General features: G+C 33.2%; 1 protein-coding gene across 18 annotated transcripts in view; it reads right to left on the reverse strand.

Annotated features, from left to right (window-relative positions):
* LOC107994675 (protein scalloped) overlaps positions 1-27,335 on the reverse strand; it is a 176,814-nt gene that overhangs the window by 53,869 nt on the left and 95,610 nt on the right. For 2 of the 18 annotated variants that reach the window (XM_062078497.1, XM_062078491.1), the window contains exon 2: positions 22,533-22,630. The exons of 15 other annotated variants lie outside the window; for them this stretch is intronic. The gene's annotated coding sequence lies outside the window, so the exon portion shown is untranslated. Of the gene's footprint in view, positions 1-19,762; positions 19,782-22,532; positions 22,631-27,335 lie in introns of those variants that run through there. One more of the 18 variants, XM_062078500.1, reaches the window with a different exon arrangement.

The following is a 27,335-nucleotide window of genomic DNA, read 5'->3' on the forward strand; positions in this document are numbered from 1 at the left end:
AATGGCGAATAATGCAATTTCCCGACAAAGACCACAGAGACATCATCCCGGTGTAACGAGGCCTCAAGACGCGGAGAAGAAGAGTGATTGCGCGCCTCGGCTCGAAAATGCCGCTAACGATGGATTAAACAAGAAAATTACAATGAAAAATTTTCCATGAAGAAAAACATTAAAAATAACGATAACCAGTTGAAAAAAACTCTACAAATTGTTAAAAATGAATATCGAAGAAAAATTCGTAAAAGAATGACTGTGATATTTTTCAATTATCTTTTTCTTAGAGAGAACATAATGCGATGATGTAAAGAATTAGAGGAAACTAGGATATTTGTGAAAAGAGAAAAAGTTACATCAGCTCCTGTGTAGGAGAAATTAGATCGTAAATACAAAGAAATCATTATTTTTCAGAGGGAACTAGTTCGATGAAAAGTTCATGGAAAATTACTAGATATCATTTTCAACTTCGTTTCAAAATAATGCTTCGAAACAGATATCGTTCAATCCAGCGATAACTAATTATTTTGAAATTGAATTTACCGATAATCAATAAATTCATTCGGTTCATGGTATCTTTAGAAAATAGGATAAAACATCAGAATTGTAATGTAATTCCATCGAGACGATAGAAGAAGAAGAAGAAGAAGATAAAAGGTACGACAGAAAGAAAGGAAGAAGGAAAAAAGGGGAAGACCCAGAAGAGAAAGGGGGGAAAGAAAAAAACGAGAAACCGGTTGTTGCCTTTCGAGCAGCTGTCTTCTGGGAGTCGAGAAAGATCGAAGGGAACGGGTCTATGCTAGCCGATCGACGATCGTTGCTGAAAACGAGGAGGCCACGGTTTCGCTTCTCCAATTCCTCTGGCCCGTTCAACGTTTTATTGCGCTCGTGTATCGTTCTGCGGCGTCCACCACCGTGTTACACACGTAAACCGACACCGTGGTGGATATATAACGTTTCTTTGGTAGCCGGTACCAAGGAATCAGCTGTTCGACGAAACAGGGGCTTGAAAAACTGTCTCCCGAGGATCATCTGTCAAGTGTGCGCGTAGAACGATAGATATGGTCGTGAAAATTTTCGTTATGAAAATTATTCCATACTCAAACTTCAATTAAGAATGTATTTTGAAAGTGTATTTTCAGGTAACTGTGATATTGGGGCGAGAATTTTTGAAAATATAATTTTTATCGTCCGATTCATATCTTACATAATATAGAATATACACACGAAGAACTTTTGTAGGTGACTGTAACGGAGGCGATAAAAGAGTAAGAAAGAACAAGAGATATACGAAGAAGGAGATTGGTAAACCAGTATGGATGCACCGTTAATCGATTTGCATATGAGGAGAGTCGATTTCGACGCCAGTGTGCGTGCAGCGAAGACCAGTTTGATCGAGAAGAAGAGAAGAGGAAAGTACACACCGGGGGCATAATTCATGTAATTACGCGATCAAGCGGTAACTATTCGAAGGAAAACAAAAAAGAAGTAATGATGACACGAGTCTGCAACGATTGAGTCAAATTGCGTGAACGAGTTCGATACTCGATGTATTCTTTCTCTTCGTTCGAACAGTAAATTTAATTCAGTTTTTAGTCGCTATGAATCGATTAATCCTTTCCGCATTAATTTATTCAGGATTAATTTAATTCGATTATTCTCTCTTAAATTTTTATTTTATTTCGACTTATTTTTTCCTTTCTTAATATTACATAAATAATTCAACGAGAAAAGAAACGAATTTAACATAAAGAATCGGTATCAAATTTCGTTGAGTTCATATTAAGATTCTTTTTTTAAAAAATATGTACAACAATAATCTCAAAAATTAAAAATTTTTTAAATTTTAATAAAACAAATCTTATTCCATCCTCTCGACATATTACGTAAAACAGTAAAAAAAATCACAAAAATTTGAATACAAAATATACAAATTCTTAACTGATTAAAAAAAATCTGCAACAAAGCCTTAACAGTATCGAGTTGCTAATTGACAAATCATCGTCGAAATCCCGTTGGCAAGAGCATCGTGTATCACACTCAACCGCCTTAACCTATCTCCCCACTCTATATCTTCGTACATCATCGAAGATCATGGTGGTTGTATGGAAGCACACGGTATGACGTCGAGAAAGGATGGGCGTTGAAGAAAGGAGAGACAGCTAGAGGCCAGACGGAGAGAAGAGGAAGGGGAAAGTAGTGGGGGAGGAACGAGAGGCTGCCGGTTCAGCTGCATTAATTAAACTAGCGGAGGACAATGAGCCTGTCTGCTGGCTCGCTTGCCTCGCTGTGTAATTCACGCCTCTCACGGGAGAGGCACCCTTCGACTTTGCTTTCCAGTTTGAACCTTCCTATGGATAATTACCTACGCCCTTCGTCTCGTCTCGCTGTCCTCCTATCCTTTTCTCACTTTCTACGTCGTTCAAATACGTATTTTCTTTCTTTATTTTTTTCCCTTCTTTTCTTTTTCCTTGCGACTCTTGCCTCGTTCTTTTGCGACACGCGTCGCCGGTTTCAAGCGTGCGATCGCACCACGATGAGATCGCCGCTTTGGTTGATTTAAGGATTCGAACGAGATGTGTTTATAGGAATGAATGGCGAAGTATATTATTCTATTCTTCTAAATCAATTTCTTTACAAAAAAAAAAAGCTGATTACTGGGATTCAATTTATAAAATGGAAAAAAAATTTAAACTCAATTTCCATATTTGAGAAGTTAATAAAAAAATTTTATCGATAATATCTTCTTTTTCTGGATTGTTATTTAAATCTTCAAGTGAGAATACACGATGCGCATTTTATATTGGGTTAAGATGGAAGTCTTGTCCTTGACTAAACGACAACAAAAATAATCGAGCGACGCATAGAAAACCTGTCCCCCCACCTTCTACTTTGTTGTGTTCCAGGATCAGCGCGCGTCTCACGAGGATCATTTAACCGAGATAATTGCCAAACATTGTTTACCTTGTTAGCCGTTAGAAGCTGGCTCATAAACTTGTGCGAGTTAATAAGCAGAAGCGCAAGGCAAGCCCAGAGGCGGCGTGAGAGCCGACCTGCCGTAGCTAAGCAAGCTTGAGTGCGAAACCGTGTGTAAATTAGCGTCTTCAATTTGTAACCATTCGCTTGACTTTACGCCACAGTTCCGAGTGGGTTCGCGAGAGACGAGAGCGCCGGAATAACGAGATACTCGTGGGGGATGAAACGCAAGCGAAATATACAAGAAAATTAGGTGTGTGTGTGTGTGTGTGTGTGTGTGTGTGTGTGTGTGTGTGTGTGTGTGTGTGTGCACGCACAGTGCGTGTCATACGTGTGTTATGCGTGTCATACGTGTGTTATGCGTGCATATCATGTCATACGTATACGTGCGTACTTTTTAAAGATTAAGTGTAAAAATGTAGGATTTATAACGAAAACTAATTCTTTTTGTCAATTAAAGATGTAATTAAAAAATTGAATGCAATATTTTTGTTTTAATTTTTCTTATTATTTTCAAATTTTAGATGGTAATATAAGAAATTCAATTACTCAATGTATATATGTTACTATAAGTATTATATAAAATTTTTTCATAATTAAATATTTGCATGAATTTAAATTGGAAATTTCAAAGTTGCACACATGTTACAATTTTTAATACATATTGAATCATAAAATAAGATTTTATTCATGAAATATTTGTTCGACAAATTTCTTTTAATATTTCTTTTCATAATTAAATTATATATTTTGACTAAAATAATGGAATTATTTATTATAAACTGGTTCTATAATAAGATTAAAAACCTCGAAAAAACTATTTCAAAACATTCCATTTTCAAGATCTCTTCGAATGAAACAAGAGTATGGCCAAGTGAGGTCAGAAATTAACGAAACGTTGCTTTAAAAGCAAACCAATCCTCAAATGAAGAGAAGAGGGCAACAAATCCTGTGACTAAGAACCACGCAACAGGGAGGAAAATGGAGGATTGAACGTCTTTGAAAAGTGAACTGCAACTGGTATACTCGAGAGTTGAGAACCACGATCTGTTGCGCACCAAGGCGTAGTCAGGAATCAAAGAAAAGAAGGAGAGAGAGAGAAGGAAAGAGAGACAGAGAGAGAGAGAGAGAAAGAGAGACGATCCTCCTACCGCCTCTGTACACCCCTTGAGAATCGACTCCTCTCGCGAGGAGGTTAGACGAGGAAGAATGGAACGAAACGATCGAGAGTCTCTGATCCTTGTCTATCCCTCTATCTTATCTTATCTTCTTGGCCGGGCTATTTCGAGAGAAAAACTTTCGAGGATTTTGCGGTCGCTCGAACTTCTCTGTTTCTAGTTCGCGAGATTTCGAAAACCAAGGAAGAAAGAAAGAAGGAAATTAAGGTGAAACCTTGCCTTCGATGCTCTAGCTTGATACGTATTTTGAACGACTAGTTGGATTGTTGGGAAGTAAAAATTGAAGAATTTTTTTTTCTTATTGTTGACGATTGTTTGTATCGAATATACCATGGTCTTTTGTATCTTTATAACAGCGTCTCTATAATCATATTTAAAAATGATTAAAATCTAAATAAAATAAAGATTGAAATAACTTTTCGTAAAAGTTATTATTTCGATTGTGATGATGAATTTATAACATTGATCGTGATTGTTAAATGGAAACTTTTGTTTTATAAATATATTTTATATATATATATAAAAAATTCTGCGGTAAATTTCGAACCATTCAATTTTATTCTTTCAATAAAAATCAACGTTTCAATAAAAATCAACGTAAAAATGAAAACGCGAAATTAAAACTGCATTTCAATCGATTTCATACTCGGCTCTTATTTAGATTGAAATAAAATACATATTTATAGATACATTTATGAAAACTACCGCAATACAAGAAAATTTGAATGCATGTAAAGCCAAAGATAAAAAACGTATGGACAAAAACTTTTCCTTGTACTTTCTACATATTTCTCCGTAAAATAATTATTTCTCTCTTTTAGAGTACCGCGAACCACGATCCCTGTATACAAAAACCATGAACACGCGACTGAAGAAAATCTAACGACGATTAAATTCGCCTCTGATTTCATTTTAATTGCGAGTCATTACGTCGATTCCGCGACGGTTAACCCAGTTTCCCATCTCGAGGATAGACGCACGCGACCTTTCGTGTCGGGACCTCCACCTTAAGCCGCGTTTCTACCACATTATTTATGACGTGGAACCACATTTCTTATTCTTTATTTTTATCTCTTATTCGTAAATGAAAATCTTCTTTGTCGAATTATTTGTATCCCGATTCCCAATTGTATCACAATTCTTTAAAATATAAGGAATCTTAAAGAAAAATTTTGCACGATATGCACAAGGATTGAAATTTCAATGTTTTCATTATACTTTATGACACGAATTCTAAATAATTTTTATTATCAATCGACCACAAAAATTATTTGAATAAATACTTTTCTGTCGGTATCTTTTTACATTATTCAATTTATTTATTTTCTTTATCATCTTTTCATCGAATGGTTTTCAAATCTAATTAGATTGTAATGATTCCACATAGCTTACAATTACGTTGAATATCAAAAATTTTAAGTACAAGCATAAATGTTATATATTTAACATTACACATTATATTCGATCAAAATAAAGTTACTAAAATAAGTTACCAAAACAAAGGGTTTAAAAGTTTAAGGTATCACGTTTGTGGATAAGTTAATCCCCGATAAAAATCTATCGTCCCGGGGAAGAAAAAATGCCCGAAACAACTTTCTTCAACTCGACCGGAATTTCCCCGTGTCCCGTGTTACAGGTTCTCGCGAGTAACGTAAGTTGAAGATAAGTTGCGCTTGAAAACCGCGATAAAGGCTGTTCGTCTTCGTCTCTGTTTTACGTCAAACGAATTTCCACGGTGGATGAGGGGGCAGGGGGCCGCAGGTGGATGTACTTTATCGATTTTGGCATACCAGACAAGCTGCTTGTGCTTTCGCAGCGATAATCCGCCGAGTAGGTACCGCTACTGGGCTGGCTTAAATCGTCCACTTGAAAATTTCATCGACGCGTATCCCCTCCAAACTTTTTCCCGCCATGAGAACCCTGTTTTTGATTCAAAAATTCGGGGCTAGCAGAGGGCGCAAGATTGCTTAATTCTTCTTTGGAAACAAATGGGATGTTATAATTTCGATGAAAATTTTTTTTTTATAGAGGAAAAATTTGTTGAAGAGGATTAATAATTAATGATTCTGCGAAGAAGAAATGATATATTACAATGATATATCATAGAATTTTTATTCACAATTTAATTTTAAATTGTTTATTTTACATTTTTTTTTAAAAATAGTATACGATATTATTTATTGTTTTTATCAGAATAGATGGAATAAATTGTTAAAATTATCTCTTATTATCTTTTTCCAGTATTTCATTAAGAACATTATCCTTTAATCCTTTGTACTTTCTTCCCATCTTTTAAACCTGCATTACCTTTACTTATCTTATTATCATATTTAAAATATCCTATTTTCACCATTTCCTTTGGTAACCATTATCTTATATTTCCTTTTCTTTATCAAACAATTTTTTCCAACTATATATTACATAAAAACTTTACTATATTTTATTACATTTTATTTCATTTTTCCTCAATTTATCGTTAACAACAAAAATATTTTTCTTTTTTGATGAAAATTTGAAGAGAAAAATTTTAAACGTTAATAACTAATTAAAATATTTATATAAAATATAAAAGCAGATATCAAGTGTGAAAGATGAATTAATTTTTTGAAAAAAAAAAAAAAAACGATAAAATTGATTAAAGTCTAAAAAAATCTTGTGTGAAAATATGGGATTAAAAGCTCGAGGACCACGATTAGGGTTCGATGTAAATCAACCCTCGAGTGATTCGAACTCTGGTTTACGAACACGTGTTTTCCTAGCCGCCTATAAAGCTCTGTTTAGCCCCCAGGATCCCTCAAGATCATTACGATTCAACTGAGTCGAATACGGAAGAGGCTATACAACACGCGGCTGCAAATGTTTCGAGAAGGGGAGAATTCGTCAAATTTTAACGCACGTGCTCTATTGAAATATGAAATTACATGGAATCGTGTTTCGACCATGTGAAGAATATTTCGAATATATTATCATTCAAATAATATTATTTAAAATAAAATAAAAAAGTATTTTAAATTTTAAAATTGCATTCTAATAAAAATGAACATAATAAGATAATAATAAAATAACAATATTAAAATTAAAATTTTCTTAAATAAATAAATTTAATAAATTAAATAATTTAATTATCTAATAAAATTATTTTTTTATATTATTCTTAAAACATTTATCTGAAAATTTTTATATATAATTTTACATATAATATATAATGATATTAACAATATCATGTTTTTCATTCTACAAAAAAAAATCACAAAATGTTAGAAACAAGCTCAAGACTCATTCATTGGAACCCACAATCTATAATTTCCTTAAGATTAATCCTATTTGGAAGCATAGATCGTCGGCTAATTAAATTTACGCCTCGTAGACTTTCCTAACACGAGTTCCTAAGAATCGATGGGGCACTCTCAAGCCTAGTGAAAAGTCAAGACGAAGACGAAGAGTCCAAAGAGAAGGTGAAAGAAAAAAAAAGGCAAGAGGAAAAGAATACGAAGAAGGATAAGAAGAGAAAGACGAGGTGGACGAACGTCGCCGACCGCTATTTATATTCGACGCAGCGGACGTTCAACTTACAAGCACCCCCGCCTTACGACGTATCCTCCTCTTCGACTCTTCTTGTTTCTAGTCTCCACTCCATGCCGCGAAAACGGACAAACCCGCGAATAAATCTCTCACTGCGACCACCCCTCCTGTATTCCTGTTTTCCTTGACGTGCCGCGAATATGCGATCGGCCCAACGAAAATAAATTCGATTCCACTTATCCCGCATTATTAGCTCGCGAAACGATTTCTATAGAGATCTAGGGATAAGTGAATATTTAACAAATCAAAAGACTTTACTAGAAAAATTACTAGAATCTGTTGCTCTGTAATATCGAATAATATTTATGGAGTGAATAACGGAAATTAGAGATGCGATGGATTGTCACGTGACTCGACAACACAAATTTCGGGATAGATCGGAAAAATTCGGGCGTGATCGGCCGAGGTCGCGATAAGTACGAGTGGCAATTTAACTTCGAATTGGCTCGGTAATAATCGGATGTAATCGGTTAAAGGCTTTAATAGACTGGTTCTTGAGCTTTCAAACTTATCATAACGTGAGTGAAACGATAAAGAATATATGAATGATACGTTTCACGTAAGTATATATTGATCGATTAATGCCGGTATAATAATCGGTACGAATTTATGAGCAATTAAATATAACGTTTCCTTTTATAATAGAGGTATTTGATATAAACGAACTTCGTTTCAAGAACGATGCATAAGATATATTTACTTAAACAGTTTTATTACGAATTTTTAAACTCGTCTGAATTTTTTTATTTAAAAAATTAGAATTTAAATTTAATTATTTTAATTTTTTAGAAAAAAAATTAAAAATTTACAATTTATTTTATAAAAAATCCCTACTAAAAGATCAATTTTTCATTGCCATTACCTTCAATTCAAATATTGAGAAAAATCATAAAAAATAGCCAGATCTAAAATTAACTATCCTCCTAACACGAGCTTGAGTAAAAGGGATAAAAAAAAATCGTAAAGATATCAAAGATCACGCCGAGAACTTAATCATCCATCCAGTTCGTGTTCCAGGCAAAAGAAAGTGAAAAGAGCGGAAAGAGGGCGTAAAAAGAGGTAAAAGCTCGAGGTATTTGGTTCTCGCGACGAAGAAGCCGAGCGAGGTAACGAATTGAACAAGGATGAAGAAGATGTGGATGAAGAGAAGAAAGATAGGCCGCGCAAAAGCGGAGAAAACCATGTATCATCTTCGGTCGTAATTAGAATCCGCTTCGTGGAAACGAAAGCGCACTCTCCGTTCTTCCGCTCGCGAGGCGTGTGCTTATTAATACGATTACGTAATGCTCCCTACGACACGGTGTTTTATCCTCTTACGCGTAAAATTCCCGGAAAATAATTCGATACTCGTGGGATTTCGAACAGACATCTCGTAAATTATTACGTACGAATAAGAAAGATAATTTTATATCGTGCTAAACTTCGAAATATTAATTTTTTACGAATGTTTTTCTATCCTCGAAAATAAATTAATTATTCCTTTTTTTATAAAATTATGTAAAAGATACAAAATGGCATCTTGATGATTTTTTGGCACAATATAATATCACATAGTGAAGTGTACAAATCGTAAAAATAATTTCATTTTAAAATTCCATTTTTATAAATACTAAAAAGTAATATCATACAACATGTAAAAAAAATATATTTCAGAGATTAAGATCAATATTCCGTATTATAATTTCGTGAAATCTATCGATCCATTCGATCATCTAATCCAAACAACGATCCCGCATTTAAACTCGATCGATAGATGACGACGAAATGTCAACTAGGTAGCAAGACTCGACTAAAAATATCAGCCACTATAGGATAAAAGAAAAAGAGGGTTCAATCGTATCGTCATGTCAACCTCCGTTAACCTCCCGTGTCCCTTCTTTCTGCGATTCCTCTCTGTCTCTCGTTGGAAGGCGCGAGTCTTAACGATTCGGTCGGTTGGCAAGGATCCAGAACCTTTTCGCTTTTCTATCTCTGTCTTCTTGCTCGGGTAAACTTTAAAGTTTAGTGCCTCGATAACGGGCACTGCGTGTTATACACTCGATTTGCCACGGAACGACTAATGGTTTTTGAAGAATCGTTGTTCATTCTGTCGATATGATCGATATTAATTCTTTTTATTGATAAAGAAATGATATTAATTCTTTCGTTTACTATACATGTGATAAATATAGGATGAAAAGAAAATTATTACAGTTTTTTGAAGATTAATTTTTAGCTTTGTTGCATTTATATGTTTTACGATAATTATTTATAGCATTGATATTTATTATTTATATCTAACGCGTTGATAAATTGAATGATTAATTGATATAACAAACAGAATATATAATTATTATACAATGAAAGTAAGATGTAAGACTTTCTTGAGAATCTTTTTTAAGTAAAAAATAGAACAAAAAAATTATTTTATAAATAAATTTATAAAAATACCAAATAACATTTCATTTTTCTCTATTTGATATATTTAAATGCAATATCTTCGTAAAATAAGAGAGATTTATTTCACTTGGTCAATTAACAGTGAATAAAGCAAAATTTATAATAAAACAATTTCCTTTCAACAACTTTCAACGTTGATATTTCAACCGAGGATGAAATGGAATGAGATTTTTTTTTTCCTCCCCCAATAAAACGAGAGAATTTCTCTGTTCGTAATTGTTACTTTAATTTCGATTTAATCTTCCGTTACATTTTCACTGACCTTATTATTCTTTTAGTTTCTTTCTTTGTTATAGAATTCATTCTCTGAATGTAAATTGGGTTATATTATATTAAATATTCACGTAAACGTATCTCGAAATACGCCGTTTTAAATAAAACGTCTAGACGTTAGTTAGCATCGAAAAATTTCAATGCATAAATCAATTCAATTGGAGTATCAATTTTCAGGTTTATATCGTCAGACATCGTTGAAGTCAAGATGTTAATGTCTTAATTGGAGAGCATTAATAATTGATTAAACGAGTATTATCAATGATATTTTTAATTTTACATTTTATAAAATACAATGATACAACGTAACATGTGACATTAAATAAAAATATATTTATAAATTCATAATTTATAAGACGAGTATAAAATTATGTGAGCGAAATATTTTTAATTTCAAATTTTTCTTTCTAAATTTAAAATTTAATATTTGTAATATAAATTTTATCGATATTATTAAAAAATTTCCATCTTTTTAATTTAATAATTGTCGATTATATTCAATTTTATTATTAATTTATTAATCAACGATAAATTTTCTTATGGACAATTTATTAATAATTTGCCAGAATGAAAAAATAAAATCAATTCCACGAAGAAACTCAGCAATTCTCGAACTCTTCCTGAATTACATTATGTTTTAGTTTTTATTATTACATTCTTCCCCATAGAAAGATTGTAACAAAATTCTTTCACCATATCCATTATCAATTAAATTTATATAAAATTTCCATTCGAAATCTCCATCCTCGAAGGATATAATTTTTTTGTAAGTGAATAAAATATTGAATAAAAATCAAATTTTTCATATAATAATTGATTATTAAATTAGCAAAAAAAGATTAAAAAAAAAAATCGTTTGCAAATCCGTAATAATTCATAATGGTTATCTAAATTTTTTTCTTACTTTTAACATATACGAAATACAAAAATAAGATAAAATTATGAAAGAAAAAAAGAAAGATCGTTTGAGAATCCCTGAGTACCACAAGACGACTGGTGGGGGTCAAATGTCATACGGTGACTCACCATCGACTCCAAGTGCTTGCTGCACCTTCTGCCATCCAACAGTGTGAGCGTTTCGCGTGCACGTGTATATACGTATATACATGTATTTGCTCATCTGCATTTACGCCGCGCCTCAAAGAGGGGTAATCAACCTCAAATTTATCGGCTATAAGTGACGACGAAAAAATTGGCGACCACGCAACTACGTGCCTGATTATTCGCGGCAAGGCCGAGAGAATCTCGGTATTCTTTAAGAATAAACCAGTGATCGAGTTTCATCGCGGATCCTATATTGATTTTGATATTGTATATCATCATTATTCTCATCTACGTGATAAATGAGGAGGCATGATGCAAGGATGAAAAGAATTAAACTTTAGAGATTCAAAGAATCTCTAAAAAAATCTTTTTGTACAATTAAAATAATTATTAATCGATAATTATTTGAACATTTGATTCCTATTATAATTTACTGGAAATTTATAATTTTTTCTTTTTTTATTATTTGGATAATCAATGGAATTAAATTATTAAATATTTTTTTAATTAAACGACTTACAAGAGCTAGTTATTTAGAGTGAAAAAAATATTTTTGATAAATTTTTCTTCCGTATTTTGAAATAAAAGAGCAAGAAAGATCAAATCAGTATCAAATGAGACAAGCAACCACAATCAAATGAAACGCGTGGCCATGCAGAGATGAATCGTGGTAATTGATCGGGAGCTTCGATTTCGCGTTAGTTCGGTTACGGGCTACATAGATATGTAACGGGTGTCACGATTGTGCCGACTAGCACGGAAACGACCGGTAATTCCGTCGCGGTAATTAAATCAGGTAATTAGGACGGCCTCGGTGGCACGGTGAGCATCGTGTTCTCCCTTCGATGTGTCGTTAAACGTCGCCGGCGAGCGTCGTTATTGTCAGTTATTACTGTCAAACTTCCCGGGGACGTACGTGTTTCCTTGATATTAACGAGACGCTTTATTGACCTATCTCGCAGAACAGCTTGTCGCACGACCGATTCTATTTCTGAATTTACGTGATCATACGGCACGACGAACTTGTCTTTGTCGTTTAACATCGATCTGCGATATATGGCTAATAAGTATTTGAGATAAATTGATTGATGAGACAGAAGTTAAGTATAAGGATTATGTTGATGCTAATTAATGATTACGTTATACCAAATTTTTATAGCAAATTAAGATGTGATGCTTGGTTGATTACTGAAATTATAAATTCGGTACGAATCGGAAAAATTCGGACGAGATCGGGCGGAATCGCGATATAAGAAAAATACGATCTCGACCGAACATTTCCGAACTATCCCGAAGTTCGAATTTTTGAATTGTGTACACATAATTTAAATATATAATAATTCAGAAATTTGGATATTTCTCAATATTTCATGTACCATTAATCAAAGAAACTAAATAAGATTTCTGTTTCGCTATATGATAAAAAATTATTACCTTGAAATTTTATACAGATAATTTCGATTTGAATTAATTTAATTTACTTGACTGATCACAAGTTACGATATGTGTTAAAACTGCAATAAATTTATAGATTAATATCAATAACTTGGACTTCGATGTAACGAAATAGAACATATATCTCAATTTCGCAATTTCCAAGTAGCGATTCAAGGGCTATAAAAATAAATTATTGGTAGACATATCGAAATTTCCAATAATTATTGTTCCACTTTTAACTATATTTCTTCTCACGAGGAAAACTTCTTACAGCATTCTTTCCTTCGCACAGAAAATTTTCACGTGGGTCGACACAAACCGACCTAAGCAACAGAGACGCAACGAGCGGCAGCAACAAGGAGAAAACAAGATGGAGAGGGATTTTTTTCTCCCGGTTGAGACGCGATCACGTGAATATGTTTATGCGCGCAGTTCATGCGGAGATTTATGCCGACATCGATACACCTTTCTCCCCGCATAGAAATGTCAGTAATGCAGTCCACGTAGCGCCGTGAGGTATAACGTATTGTCATTAATGAATCGGGCTAAAGGATCAGCATTTCATTTTTCCGGGTAGACGTTTATGTGCCTCGAATTGACAGCCCAGTAAATCCCGAACGAATTTTCTGTCAACCGTTGTATACTTGTGTTCCTTACGTGTGCGAAAAGGTCGCGGCGGCGAGATTTGTTCGCAGCCGCTTCCAGGATCCGGCTTCGAACGGTTTTACGGACCCTTACCAGAAATAGATAACGGACAGAGACAGTGTACCCAACGAGTTGCGAGTCTATTTTAGAGCGGACTTATGCGTCTCGCAAAGGTGTACTGTACGCTCGTTAATAACAGTACGTGCTACATTGTTTCGCGATACGAATATTCTTATTGGCATTCTCTCTCGACAAAAATTTATTAAGCACGTTATTTTTTACATCATTCACGCAACCATTAATAATAAAAATTTTCATATTAAAAAAAAATTCATAAGAACATTTTTAGACTCAAAGGATAATATTGCTAATCCAAACAGAAAAAAGGAGGGGGGAAAAAAATATATCCGAAATCTCAGGAATCAAGAACCAAGACAATCGATGATTTCGACTCTAACAAGATCCCATTCCACGCGATGGAGAGAATCCAAGGGGGGGAGAGGGGAGGGGAAAAATTATCGCGCGCCAGGGGATCGGACAACAATGGCCAACTATCGAGCCAAAGAAATTATTATCATTATGATAAACAATTTGCCAATCGTCGACGGGTTAAGAGGGGACTATCCTCCTCTCACACTCCCTCTCCTCCCTCCCCACCACTCCTCCGCATATTCCGCCGTATCCCCGTGAGAGTTGTATCACGCACAAAGCGAAGGATCCGCCCGTAATTTCAGCATTGCACAACAATAATGATTCCCGAGACAATAGCTCGTATATATTGGGTGGCAAAAGCGTTTCGCGTGGGCCGGGCAAGCAGCGTCGTGAGCAGAGGTAAATGCACACGTGTGTGTATCCGTGCACGTATTAACCCGTGAGAAATTATTACCATCGATGAGAGAGGTGGTGGGGAGAGAAGGAGTGGGGGAACGGCAGGAGAGGGGAGGGGAGAAATTCTGTTGTCTTTCCTAAAGTGAATAACTCTGCACGGGTTGAAATTAATCGTCGAGCGATCTTAATAAGCGCGTTAATGAGCGGAGCTTCGCGCAGCTACCGCCCGCCCCCCACTCCTCGACTCTTTAAACGATACTCGCTGACAACTCTCGCCTCTCGCTTTAATAACTATTTTACCTTTAATTAAGCCATTTCTGATCAGTTCTCCCGATGTTTCTTCGTGTTTACGGATGCAGCAGGATTCTAGGAGTTCTTTGGGAAGCGTTAAAGAAAATGTTTGATACGACGAATTTGACATCGATTCGGAGAGAATTATTGGATTTTTTCTTTTTTTTTTTTTAATATATACGATTATATTTTTTATTGCTACAGATGATGGAGAAAATTAGTTGGTTTTAAATTTGATGAATATCTGGAGTGTAAAATTTGTTCGTCCTTGCACGGAGAGTATTCTTGGAATTATTTTGTTGGAGCAAAATCGTGTCGCAAAAAAAAAAAAAAACAAACATGTCAACTATTGGGAAGTGGAATGTCGGTAAAGAAGAGAGTCTCTGTTTCAATAGCAAAACGCGGTAAAAACTTTAATTACGTTTAAAAAGGTATAAGTTCCAGGTCATAAAGTTGCATTATTGCAACGCGTTCAACATTGCACGTAATATTCGACGTAGCGTTTTGCGAGGACGGTTTTCCGTGAAACGAAAGAGGGATGGAGGGACCGCGAGGCATTCCCTTGCCGAAAGAAGCGAGGCATCGCGCGTATCGCTTCCCTTTTCGAAGGATTTCGAGGAACGGGGCTTGCGTATCACCGGATGCGCCGCATTAAGACGAATTAACGTCGTTTATTTAGAGGGAAAAAGCGGAAGGATAATGGCCGACTGGTTTGTATAACGAGTGATAATAACCTGTATTCTGGATCCGTTCTCCTAGGAATCGGATGGAATGATGGGTTTTTTCCAGCCAGACAAGGAGGAATGATACTTTTGTCTCGTTATAAAATTGATCGATTTTTATATCTTTAATTTTTTCGAAGGATCGTGTAAAAATTAAATTTTATACGTATATCTTCTAATATATATCTTCTAATATAAATCTTGGATAATAGGAAACGTACGATTATAATTATTTAATTCTTTTATCTTAGTTTTAGTTTGTATATCAATCAGAACATTTTTAAAATAGATGAAAACGAGTATACCATCGAAACGGGTAGATGGATGCAGGGATCATAAACGAAGAAACTATTACGTGTACATGGACACGGTATACATCAAGGTTTCATTTTACTTCATGGTGGTCAGAAAGAACAAGATTCAGTAACGATAACCTCAAGAGTGTTATGTTTTATGCGGTTACACGTGTGCGAACGAGTACAATGGGGAAACGTTGGGGTAGAATGATATGCATGTGACAAATCGCGAAAAGTGTTGATCGAATATCATGCATTACTGATATCGAGTAAAAAGAGGATCATGTATCGAATGAAAGTGATTTCACGCAACAAAAGCAAATCAAGACCGTGGAATATACAAATTACTTGTATACCATTTCACTCTTTCAAAGTTTATCCCATAACTGTACTGGTGAATGCAAGAAATGATTTACTTATGATACTTAAATTTCTTTCACATAAAATAAATGAATTTCTTATTTTCTACTTTTAGAATCATAATTACTATTGAAATTATTTTTGAAACATTGTGATATTTTGTAAATGATTTTAAAAGAGAAATAAAAAAGGAAAATAGAAGATTTTGTCTTTACTAATCAATTAAAAGTACAAATATATAGGCTTTTGAGCGTTTAAAATCTTCGGAAAAATTCGGCTAAGATCGTGACACTCTCGTATTTGATTCGGGAATTGACAGCGCGTTCGACTTCGGGTCTGTTCGACAATAATCGGATATGATCGGTTCAACACTCGATTATCAAAGCTTTTAATCTTTAGTCTTTAGCAAATATAAGTTGTACCAAACTTTTAAACAATTTTTTCTCTATTTCTTATTAATTTTTATGCTATTATAATTTTATACTATTCATCGTTCAATATTTATCGCGTCATTTCAAAATGAATGCAATATACGAAATAAGACAACGTTTAATTATTAATTATCGTTGCTCGATGCATTTACAGAAAGGCTGTTTGCATCGAGTAAAACGGAAACGGCGTTGTGATCGAAATTAGACTTGGCGAATGAATATTTCATCGAGACGACGGGTACTCGAAAATCGATAACTCATTAATAGGAAGTAAGAAGCATAAGGTGGGGGATAGAGGGAAGTACTACGTACTACATACGCCATGAAATTTCAGCGAGTTAGCTTTATCATTAATCACGAGTTTCGGTGTGAATTAGACTCAATTACACGGCCGCGAGTAACCTCGTGCAAACCGAATATCCATTAATCGAGTTACCTGGAACTTCAAACTTGGCGAGCGGCAAAGTTCGTCTACCATTAAAATCAAGAGTGGTTTCATTCCTCGCTGCTCGACCGGCTTCAACGAACCCTTTTTTTTTCATCTCTTTTTCTCTCGTTCCTCCTCTCTCGTTTTCTACCCTTGTTCGCGTCGAGCCGCGAGTTTTGCCCTTTAACACGGACGCGAATCGTCAGAATTATGAGAAAAATGGGTCAGATTTTTTTTTTCATCGATATCGAATATCAGACACGGGCAAATCGTAATTCCAATTAAAATAATATTTTAGAATCATTACATTCGATACCGTTATTTGAAACTAAAAAAAAATATTAATTTTTACATAACCATTTATTTATTTCAAATTAACCTTTTTTTATCTCTCGAAACAAAAATTATGAGATAAATCTATCTTCCTTTTTTTCACATCCTTTTAAAATGAATTTTAAATTATCACATCGATATGAATTTCCAATATCATGGAGAAATCGAAGCTAAAATTAAAAATCAAAAATAAAAAATATGAGACTACAAATATAATTTTTTATCTCCATCAAATTACGATAATCCAAAGGGTTAACACGTTATCGTTAAGATCAACATAACCACGTCGGATATGAAAAATGAATTTCACAGGATTAGGATCCGGTATTATCCGATCTTGTAACTTTTCATACGTGGCGCACCGTTGTCCACGCCAAACCTCGCGCGTATTCGCGGGTATTAGGGGCCGCTATTTGCGTCGTGGCAGCCTGTGCCCGCGATCTATTATGTATCAAGCTCAGATGTGTATATCACAGCGGTCTACAGGACAATGATAGATCAATGCGACACGGTCGGATTAATGGGTTGTACGCTTACACGTGTACACAGGCCGGCCGTTATCTGACGCTCGTATTTTCCCCTCGAGCTCCCTTCCTGTAATCGGTGAGCCGCGTTTCGGTTTGCATTTCTACGCCGAAAGGTAAATTTCTACCCAGCGATGAATGTCACTCGATTTTCTCGCGTCACATGACGGCAGGTAACCAGTTAACAAGAATTTCGTCATTTGAAGATGTTGGAACAGGAGGAAGATTGATACATATTTGTGCGGTTATTGTATAATCATATTTGTATAGTAGCAACCTGTGACAAAATTAATAAGGATCGACTTTATCAAGTTTAAGGAAATTAAAAAAAAAAAATTTATAACGAAATTTTATTCATAACGACGAACGATTGTGGACAACTATTGTGAGAAAATAAAATGTTCGATATGTTCTAGCGTTCTCTGTTATGTGAATATAAGGTCTGAGATACTGTGATCTTCCACATTACGGTGCAATTTTACGCAATTTTTCACGGATTATTTTGTGAGGAAGAGCGATGAGTCAGATATATCCGCAGAAGGGAGAATCATTTTTTTCTACGAATAAATGTTCGAATAAATTTCGCAGGAATAATTTTAATTTACTAGTTAAAAGGCATTATTATTAGAGAATCTCGATTCAACTCTCAGTCGTAATAAGAAAACATTGATAAAACTAATTGGCGCACAATCGGTAAATTTTTGTAAATGTAATTTTAATTCTTTTTAAGCAAAGTAAAAATTTCATGTTTCTTTCTTTTTTACAATTAAATTATATTTTTCTCACCGACTCGAGCAATTACATTCTACATAACGTCTTTAAAAAAAAAAATTAATTCGATAACGAGCAAAACAATAGTAACAAACAGTGGCACTATACACTACCGTATTCCTTTCGATATATCCGTTGATGCCCAAACCATAACCTCACTTCTCTTCTTCCCACTCTGCCTGTACACGTAATACGTGGGCGAGCCTCGAGCACATCTGCATAATCGTACGTAAATTGCACGAGACATCGCGCACGGTAATATATTGCGGGGGCCACGTTCATATGCAGGATATGCACGGATCCACGCTCGCACTCGAATCAGCTAACTTGCACGCGCGCATGCGCGCACGCGAGTTACATATACACAAGACGCAATGGTTAATTTAGTTAGTATATACGAAAGGTTACGCGAGGAAGAGCTCAATTTTACACTTCTCTCTAACGTGTTTATATTTATACAGGGAGCTATTATACAGGGAACTATTATATAGAGTTTAAAGAAGAGAAGATGAGGAAGAATCTGTCTCATAATTGATTGGAAAGCACCATATGTCTTTTAGAGCTTTTTTAAGTGAACTATTTAGAGGAATAACTATTAGCACTATGATACAATATTATTTTAATATTAAAGACATGTTCTGAATAGGATTTATTTATGTTGATTTGTTTGATTAGAATAGATAATTTTTAGATTATTTTTAAACCATAGAATAGTTTTTTGTATAATTGAAATTTGTTTCAATTAATTCATTTCATGAAATATATAAATATTTTTTGTAGCTATATGTAATTATAAAAATAAAATATAACTTTGTTGGATACAATAATGAAATAAAAAGAAAGCATGTAAAGAAGCAGTATCTTATTAAGATAAAGAATGAGAACTATAAAATCTGAATGGAATAAAGATAAGTAACTAGTCTCAAGAGTGTCAGACAGGTTTTATACAGCTATAATAAAGATATAAATGAAGATGACATTGCATCTACCATCAAGATAGACATACTTATTTTTGTTTGAGATAAAAAGAAAGTTATTTCTAAGAGAATTAATAAATAAAAATAAGAATTACTAGAAAGTTTTAGTGAATTAAAACATATTGCAATTTAATAATAAATAAATAATCACGTGCAAACAATTTTCTTAGATTTCTTCTTTCTATCTTCTTTCTATAGTAAATTAATAATTGTAACTCTTGAAATTTAACTTACCACCACTGTTTCAAAAATTTTGCCTCATCTATAAGATTATAAGGATGATCTCAAATTACTTACCTAGAACAAAGAAAAATATATGACAAAGATTAATTAAATGAACATCAACATATACGAAATAATTATATTGAAAGCATTTTATTCTAACTAAATTTTATATCTTATATATCTTATATAAGAATTATTTTATATTATATATTATATTGATCAGTCTTAACATACGAATAAAAATTTAATTTTCAATATTTCATTTTAATAAGTGTTTAGTTGTAATAATAATATTTAAGAATAACATAAATAAAACATAAATATAATTGTTTTAATGTTAAAATTAATAAAATTTCAAATTACTTTTCTAAACAAAGAATGGAGAGTGAGTTCCATTATACACTGATAATTTCAAACCCCTTCCATCATTTCTGTTCCTTTAATATCAGTACCATACGCATTGTTGCAATAGAACAATGCAATAACAGCGCATACACGATAACATTACCCCCTTCCCCCAACAGATACTCATCATTTCAGTTACAGCTAATTGAAAATACATATGTAACAAGGGAAGAGAGATAGTTCCAACAATTTACTAATTACCGAACGTTAATGCAAATTATTAATGTTTAATAAATAATCCAATAAAAGTACAAGATAATAAAAAATTAAGTTATGCTTTTATAAAATAAATGTTTGATTTTATTCTAATAATAAATAAATAGAAAATAAACGAATAAAAAATGTGACAAAACTATAACAAAAGAATATCGTTCCATCTATTAATAATTACAAGTTCTGATAGAAATTTTTTAATTGCAAAAATATGTATAGTGTGATAGAATTTTATATCTTTCCAATTTTTTCAGGAATTCAATTTTGTATAACAAACCGCCCTACTTCATTCAATTGAATCATCAAAAATCTAAATGAAAAAAAAAAAAAAAAAAAAACAATCATAAAATCAATTTTTGTATATTTTTTCTATTATTTCATTTTTATATGATCCTATTTATTTGATTGCTTTTTGATATTATCAATATCTATTTATAATGTACATAATACAATTCATTATTTCATTATAGACATATATCAATTTTCCGTATCAAATATCAATTTTAAGAAAGATATAGAATGTTTCATAATATACTATTGATGAATAAATATTCATCAATTAATTTTCGAATTAATATATAGAATATTTTATAAACAATCTAAAAGTAAAGACTAAAAATAAAAAGATATTAATTAAAATTATTATTGCAGCTTCATATCTTGAATCTTGAATGACTAAAATTTCCAATTAATAAAATTTATAAAATTTCATTTATTTTAAACAACACAATAATTATAAATTCTTAAAAGGTTCCTAATAATGTATAATGAAACACTCTGTATACTACAAAAGCCAGTATTCAAATATCATATAATATTCCATACATCGACGTAATATTTTCCTTAATTTTTGATACTTCCTAATAAACAGGCGCGATCATAAAGGATGGTTAATAGGGCGGTGGCTCGTCGCGACTTCAATTATCGCGGCCTTTACGCCCTTTTAGCTGGGCAACGACAAGAGCCTCTCTCCGTGGCGCAGCGTAAATGAATTTCGCAATAAAGTTGCAACGGGCAAAGGGTGACCGTAAAATGAAATAAAGCGTCGCCGTGGCTCGTCTTTATGCTTGCTTCGCGCACCGCCGCGTCTCGCGCATAATAAATCACCGGAGTCCGCGTCGACATGCGCCTAGAAATCACTGGACGGCCGCTACTTTGCGTGAAAAATGCTCAGAGAAACGTACGATAAAGGACGCTCGAACAAAGAACCTTCGGAATAGACGAGCCACTCATGCGAACGAGTCGTGGATCATTTTATATTCACGAACTGCTTTCGATTGTTCTCTCTTTGAATTCCTTTTTTCCTCTCGTTTTCTTTTTATTTTATAAGTTTAACGATCATTTTTCTTGGGATCGTAGATCGTACCATCTATTAGTGACCAAGGATTGTAGCGAGAATTTCGAAATTTTTCACGTTAGTTACTATAGTTACATAGTATACACTGTATACTATATAATACAGTTTTTTTACTATGACATGACTACAACTTTTTTACTATGATGTGAAATGTGTATTATATATTAATAAAGATTTTGAGAATAATATTCGCGACGTGTATAAATTGCGTATGACGCGACGAAAAACATTTGGTGATTAACCTCTACCGAGAAATTAATGGCATTTTATAAATACCTCATATTTTATGTTATTGCTGCCCAATAATCATCTGTCCAGATGCAGTAATAAAAGAATCATTAAATAGTAACAACACTTCACAAAACTTTTTGAGAAAACACCAAAAATTACGCATTGAGCCACGAAAAAATTCAATCGCGTATTCTCACTACGTATCACCGCCATCTTTGATCCCGCCAAATCATTGGATTGAAGTTAGATGCGATTAGACGAGCATTAGTGCTGCTACGAAACAATTTTTCGCGGGATCTTATTCAAATATATATTTTTACCATTTCTACTTTCTATTAAAATTTATTAGAAAATTTTATAAAATTTTATATATATTGTTTTAATATTATAGTTATTTAATGTAGAATCGACATTATTTCTGTTTGCATATAATAAATGTGATATAATAAATATATTAACAATAAATTAATAATTCTATGCCACATTTAATTTAATTATCGACTTGAACTTAGACATTTCTTTAAAGAAATCTACTTGTTATATAATGTAAGAATGGTATTCGTATAAACGAACCTCAATGCTTTCGAATTTGTGAATTTCAATCGTTCTTGATCTTGAAAATTCTTCTGAAATCGAGCAACAGTTTTCTTAGAATGAATGTACGAGATGATCTGCAACAAAAGCAGTTCAAGAATTTTAAGGCATAAAATATGAAAATGGTGCTCGTGTGAATGAATCGTGTAGTATTCGATAATATAAATTGTTTGAATATCTTCGAAAAAAATTAATCGACATTATGCAAACTTTTTTAAAAAATTCTAAAAAACTTTTAAAACTTAAAAAATAAAAATATCTTAATAATGTAAATTTTCAAAATTAACAAAAATGTTATTTAAATATTACTATCTTAAGAACAATCAACTACGGATCACTTATAATATACTTATTAAAATATACTTCGAAAATAATTTCTGTAAAAATTTAATATTAAATCATTAAAAAATCATTACATTAAATGTGTTTCCGAATCGCTTACTTATAAATAAATTTGGAAAAAATAATAAAACAATCCAGAATTGGTTTAAGGCTAAAATAAAAAAAAAAGATCGCTAATTTTGGAAAACCTACCTCGGAGAAAAATCGATAATATTTCTGAGAAATATATACAATTTCTGATCCGTCCGTTTGGATCACCCTGTACAATCCCACATGTTTTCCCGAGCGTTCGATACGTTAGCACATTTTCGCGTGCGTTTATCCAATTATGAGAAGCGGGAGACGTGCACAATCAAAAAATAAGTTGTCGGGGAGGGGGGAGCCGGCCGAATGAAAACGCGTGTTCCAGATAAGCAAACGAGGTGTGTGTCACACACGAATGTTGTTATAACCGTCAGAGAACTTTTCACGCAGACACTCGAGCGGGGCAATAACGAGGCACGTTCCACTCGTTATCGGTGGTTAGCAGATAAAGTAATATACCTGTTTAAATAATGCCCGCCGCATTCCACTATGACATTTATCGGTTCATATATTTTGTCGCAAAAAATTATCGAACGCTGTTTCATTATAATTTTCAGTTCGCGTTTTATCCGCGAAATAATTCCCGCGCCTCGGTTCAAGAGTTTGCGTGAAACGAAATTGCATTTTCGGAATATTCCCTATAAGCGGATTAACCGGTATATCTGTACAAATATGCGATAATTTTAAGTGGATGATTTTTTTCAGTTTGGTCAAATTATCTTTGTTAAAAAATTTTACACGTATAAATAAATAAACAAATAATTTACCTTAATTTTCACTTATCTTTGAAATTTAAATAAAGACGTACAAAATATTTCTCTACCTATTTAAATGACAAAATTCTCATCCGTGAGAGAATCCTTTCTTTTGTAATATCAAATTTTGTAATCAAATTCAAACAAAATGATTAATTTTTTAACCTTCTGATGCAATTAAAATCGATTAAGTAATTAAGAAAGGATCACGAAATAAATTACTTTTTCGTTTACATTTTCTCAAAAAATGCGTACGTATATTCCTTTCTCATATTATACAAGATTCTGAAATCCGAGCACGAATCGAGAACAACGTCGTCTAATTTGTCCTGGTGCGCCAATGCACTCGCGTTACTCATAGTTCGCATGGTGCAGCGTACACGCGTCACGTTGTGCATAAGTGCGGGTGCGCAAACGCGTGTAAATAGCGGCGTGGTGCGCACGCGGACCGTTTGAATAATGCGACGCGCAATTACGCGGGATGACGTGATTCGTTTTTCGCTCGCGAATCTTCTCTCTCGCTACGGAGCTCCAACCACTCGGTAATGGACTTCAATGAAGTCAAAGTGAACGCATGTTGGTATTGTGAAGCGAAACGCTTGATGTTTGCATTTTAGAAAAAAAAAAAAAAAACAAATAAACTGATTAAAAAATTATTAAAAAATTTATTTATTACTTTATCATCGTGACAAATGTCCAATGAGGAATAATAAATAATAATAAGGAATAATAATTCGATGTTGAGTAAAATCCAATTAGAATCCAATACTTTTGTATCATCCTGTAAATTCAGTGAGCTTCGTTATCAGAGAATTGATTGGCGGAATACCTATTAATCTTTGGTAGCTAAAAACGCGAATGCACGTGAATCCCAACGCGTCACGATTTCTTTTATTCGAAAGCGATAATAAAACAATCCGCGTTGCAAATGCAAACATCACTGTCGGAACAACATTCAGCACGTATCAGTGATATTTACAATTTCGCGATAAAAACCATAAAGCAATGACAAAAAAAAAAAATCCAATGTTTAATTACAAAAAACTAAGAATTATTGCATTTCGATGAATTATCATTTATCTTTTAGAACAGAAAATATGAAATTCTACTATAATCTCTCATTTGATTTCTTTCATAAAAAAAATATATTCGAATAAAATTCAATAAAAATTTTATAAAATATCATTCAATAAAGGTCTATAAGTACAAAATACTTCACTAACATTGTAACTAGCTTCATTAGTATCTATTAAAATATCTTGCATTCAAAGAAATAAAAACGTTGATGTATTCATGTCCTACATCAATACTTGTTATATTGATGGAATTTTAATTGGTCAGTTAAGTTAATGAAAAAAAAAAAAGAAGAAAAAAAAAATAAAAAAAACATTGAAAAAAATTTTGAATGAATATTTCCGCGTCTATCTCTCTCGCGATTGCCTCGAGGATCGACCAAATCCTCGATGAACACAAAGATCTCGCGGGCAACGTCAAAGAAGCAGTCCGCGACGGGCTAACGGAAGCGGTAAATTAGTCAGGACAGAAATCTTCTATTAATATTCCAGCCCCACCTCCCTCCCCTTTCTTGGTCTTTTCTTCCTCTCGTGCTGTCGCTTTCTCTCACCTCATCGCGAGTGCCCATTAAAGACGCACTCTGAGCAATAGTGTTGCACTCTTCCTTTCGTATTTGCCACAGAAGAAAAAGGAAACTTTCAAACTGGCTGAGAAATCATCCACATAGTACGTAGAAGAAATCTCCGTAAAATTTCTCGAAATAAATCGAGAGATTTGATTCGATAATATCAATTGAAAGAATTAAGTGAATTAGGTTAATAGATTATAGATAATAGATTTGGCTGATATTTGAAAAATAATGAGTTTGACAATTGAAGAAAAGAAAATATAAAAATAATTAATATTATAATAAATTTAATATATTGCTTGTAATAGTTTTGTTGTATCGAACTATAAAAAAAAATTTTTTTTATATATCAAATAAAGCAACGATGTCGACGTCGAGACGAAAGGCAGACGAAGCGGAATGGATTCATTCGTCGCAGTCCATTTTAATCGAGCGACACTCTCGCTTGCAATTTGTACCCGCTAATTATAATTGCGCTAATTAATCTGGTTACGTAATTAAGTAAGAGCGCGAACCAGCCCGATTATTCTGTGATTGCTTATCTAGAATTGCTACAGTTGGATCCTGTTTCACGCTCGTGAACGATCCGTTTCGAAAAATTTCACGCGCAACGCGGAAATTGTGAGATTCAACGTCTCTTGATACGCTCCTCATATTTATTTATATATACCGACGTTATATTGTCAAACGTAATCGTTCAAGGAAAAATGTCTCTCGAGATATCGAATTCATTTTTAACGAAAAAAATTTGCAAAAAAATAATCCACGTATATTCACATATATTTTTGAACGAGATATTTTTTGTAAATTAATTATTTTAAGAATTAAAAATTTAATACTATATTAGTCACGAATATTTATCTTTTTACAAAATATACATGAAGAGAATTTTTATAGAGATGTTTTTTTTCTTTCAAAGAGATATTATTTTATTTTTAAATTAATTTTAATGAAACTAAAAATTTTACTTTTAACGACGTTTAATTTTACTTTTAAACGTCAAACATGAAATCAATTATGAAAAAAATTTGAATAATTTTAATATATACTAATACTATTTAAAAATACGTATGTAGGTATTTACATTGAAACATGATTTAATCTTTTGACCAGATTCCATCAAATAGCCAAATATATGAATGATACCGCATGTCTACATGTAAGTTTCTCTTATACATATTCACATGTTCAATGCTCACAAAACGATAGATTCTCACCTTGGAGACATTATGGTAATTCAAAGAGGTTGCGCGACGTAAGATAATATGGTTACGATTCATTAAACCGAGTTTACAGGTGGCGAAAGAAAGAGAGAAAGAGATAGAGAAAGGAACGGATGGAAAAAGAGAGCAAAAGAAGAGGGACACGGTACACGGAGCGAAATGACGAGCCTGCGGCGTCCTTCCGACAGGATAATTCGACCTTTTTCTTTTCCTATACGGCTCAGCGTTCACTCCAGATTTCGAGTAGCCGGTCGCTTTCAGTCTGTCCGCTGCGAGGAAATGCAATTTGTAATTTACCGTGTGTTCGTAGAAACGTAATGATGATTCATACGCGGAAAGTGATTCGTCTCGGTCGAGCGCCGCTCGCGAAAAGCCAGGAATATCACTCTCTCGCCTAGCTAGGCTTGCGTAAATTCTACTGAAATCAGCGAGGTTAGTTCCTTATAACATTAGAATGATCGAATCACATTATTTTACTTTTCGTTTGAATTTTTCCCTTCTTTGATTATAAAAAGTTTTTCATTTAGTTTATACGAATAATAATATTGAATAATTTTTGGAAAAAATTCAATAAACTCTTCTCAAATCTTTGTTTCATCCTTTTCATGATATTTTAAAGAATATATAAAGAAAAATCTTAATTAAATGATTGAATTAGAAAATAATTGAAATAATAAAACGACACATAAAAGATAATAATTTTTTTTCGTGGAAATGATAAAGGAAGAGCATTGGA

Source organism: Apis cerana, linkage group LG1 (genome assembly GCF_029169275.1).
Source record: "Apis cerana isolate GH-2021 linkage group LG1, AcerK_1.0, whole genome shotgun sequence".
Classification (NCBI taxonomy): domain Eukaryota; kingdom Metazoa; phylum Arthropoda; class Insecta; order Hymenoptera; family Apidae; genus Apis; species Apis cerana.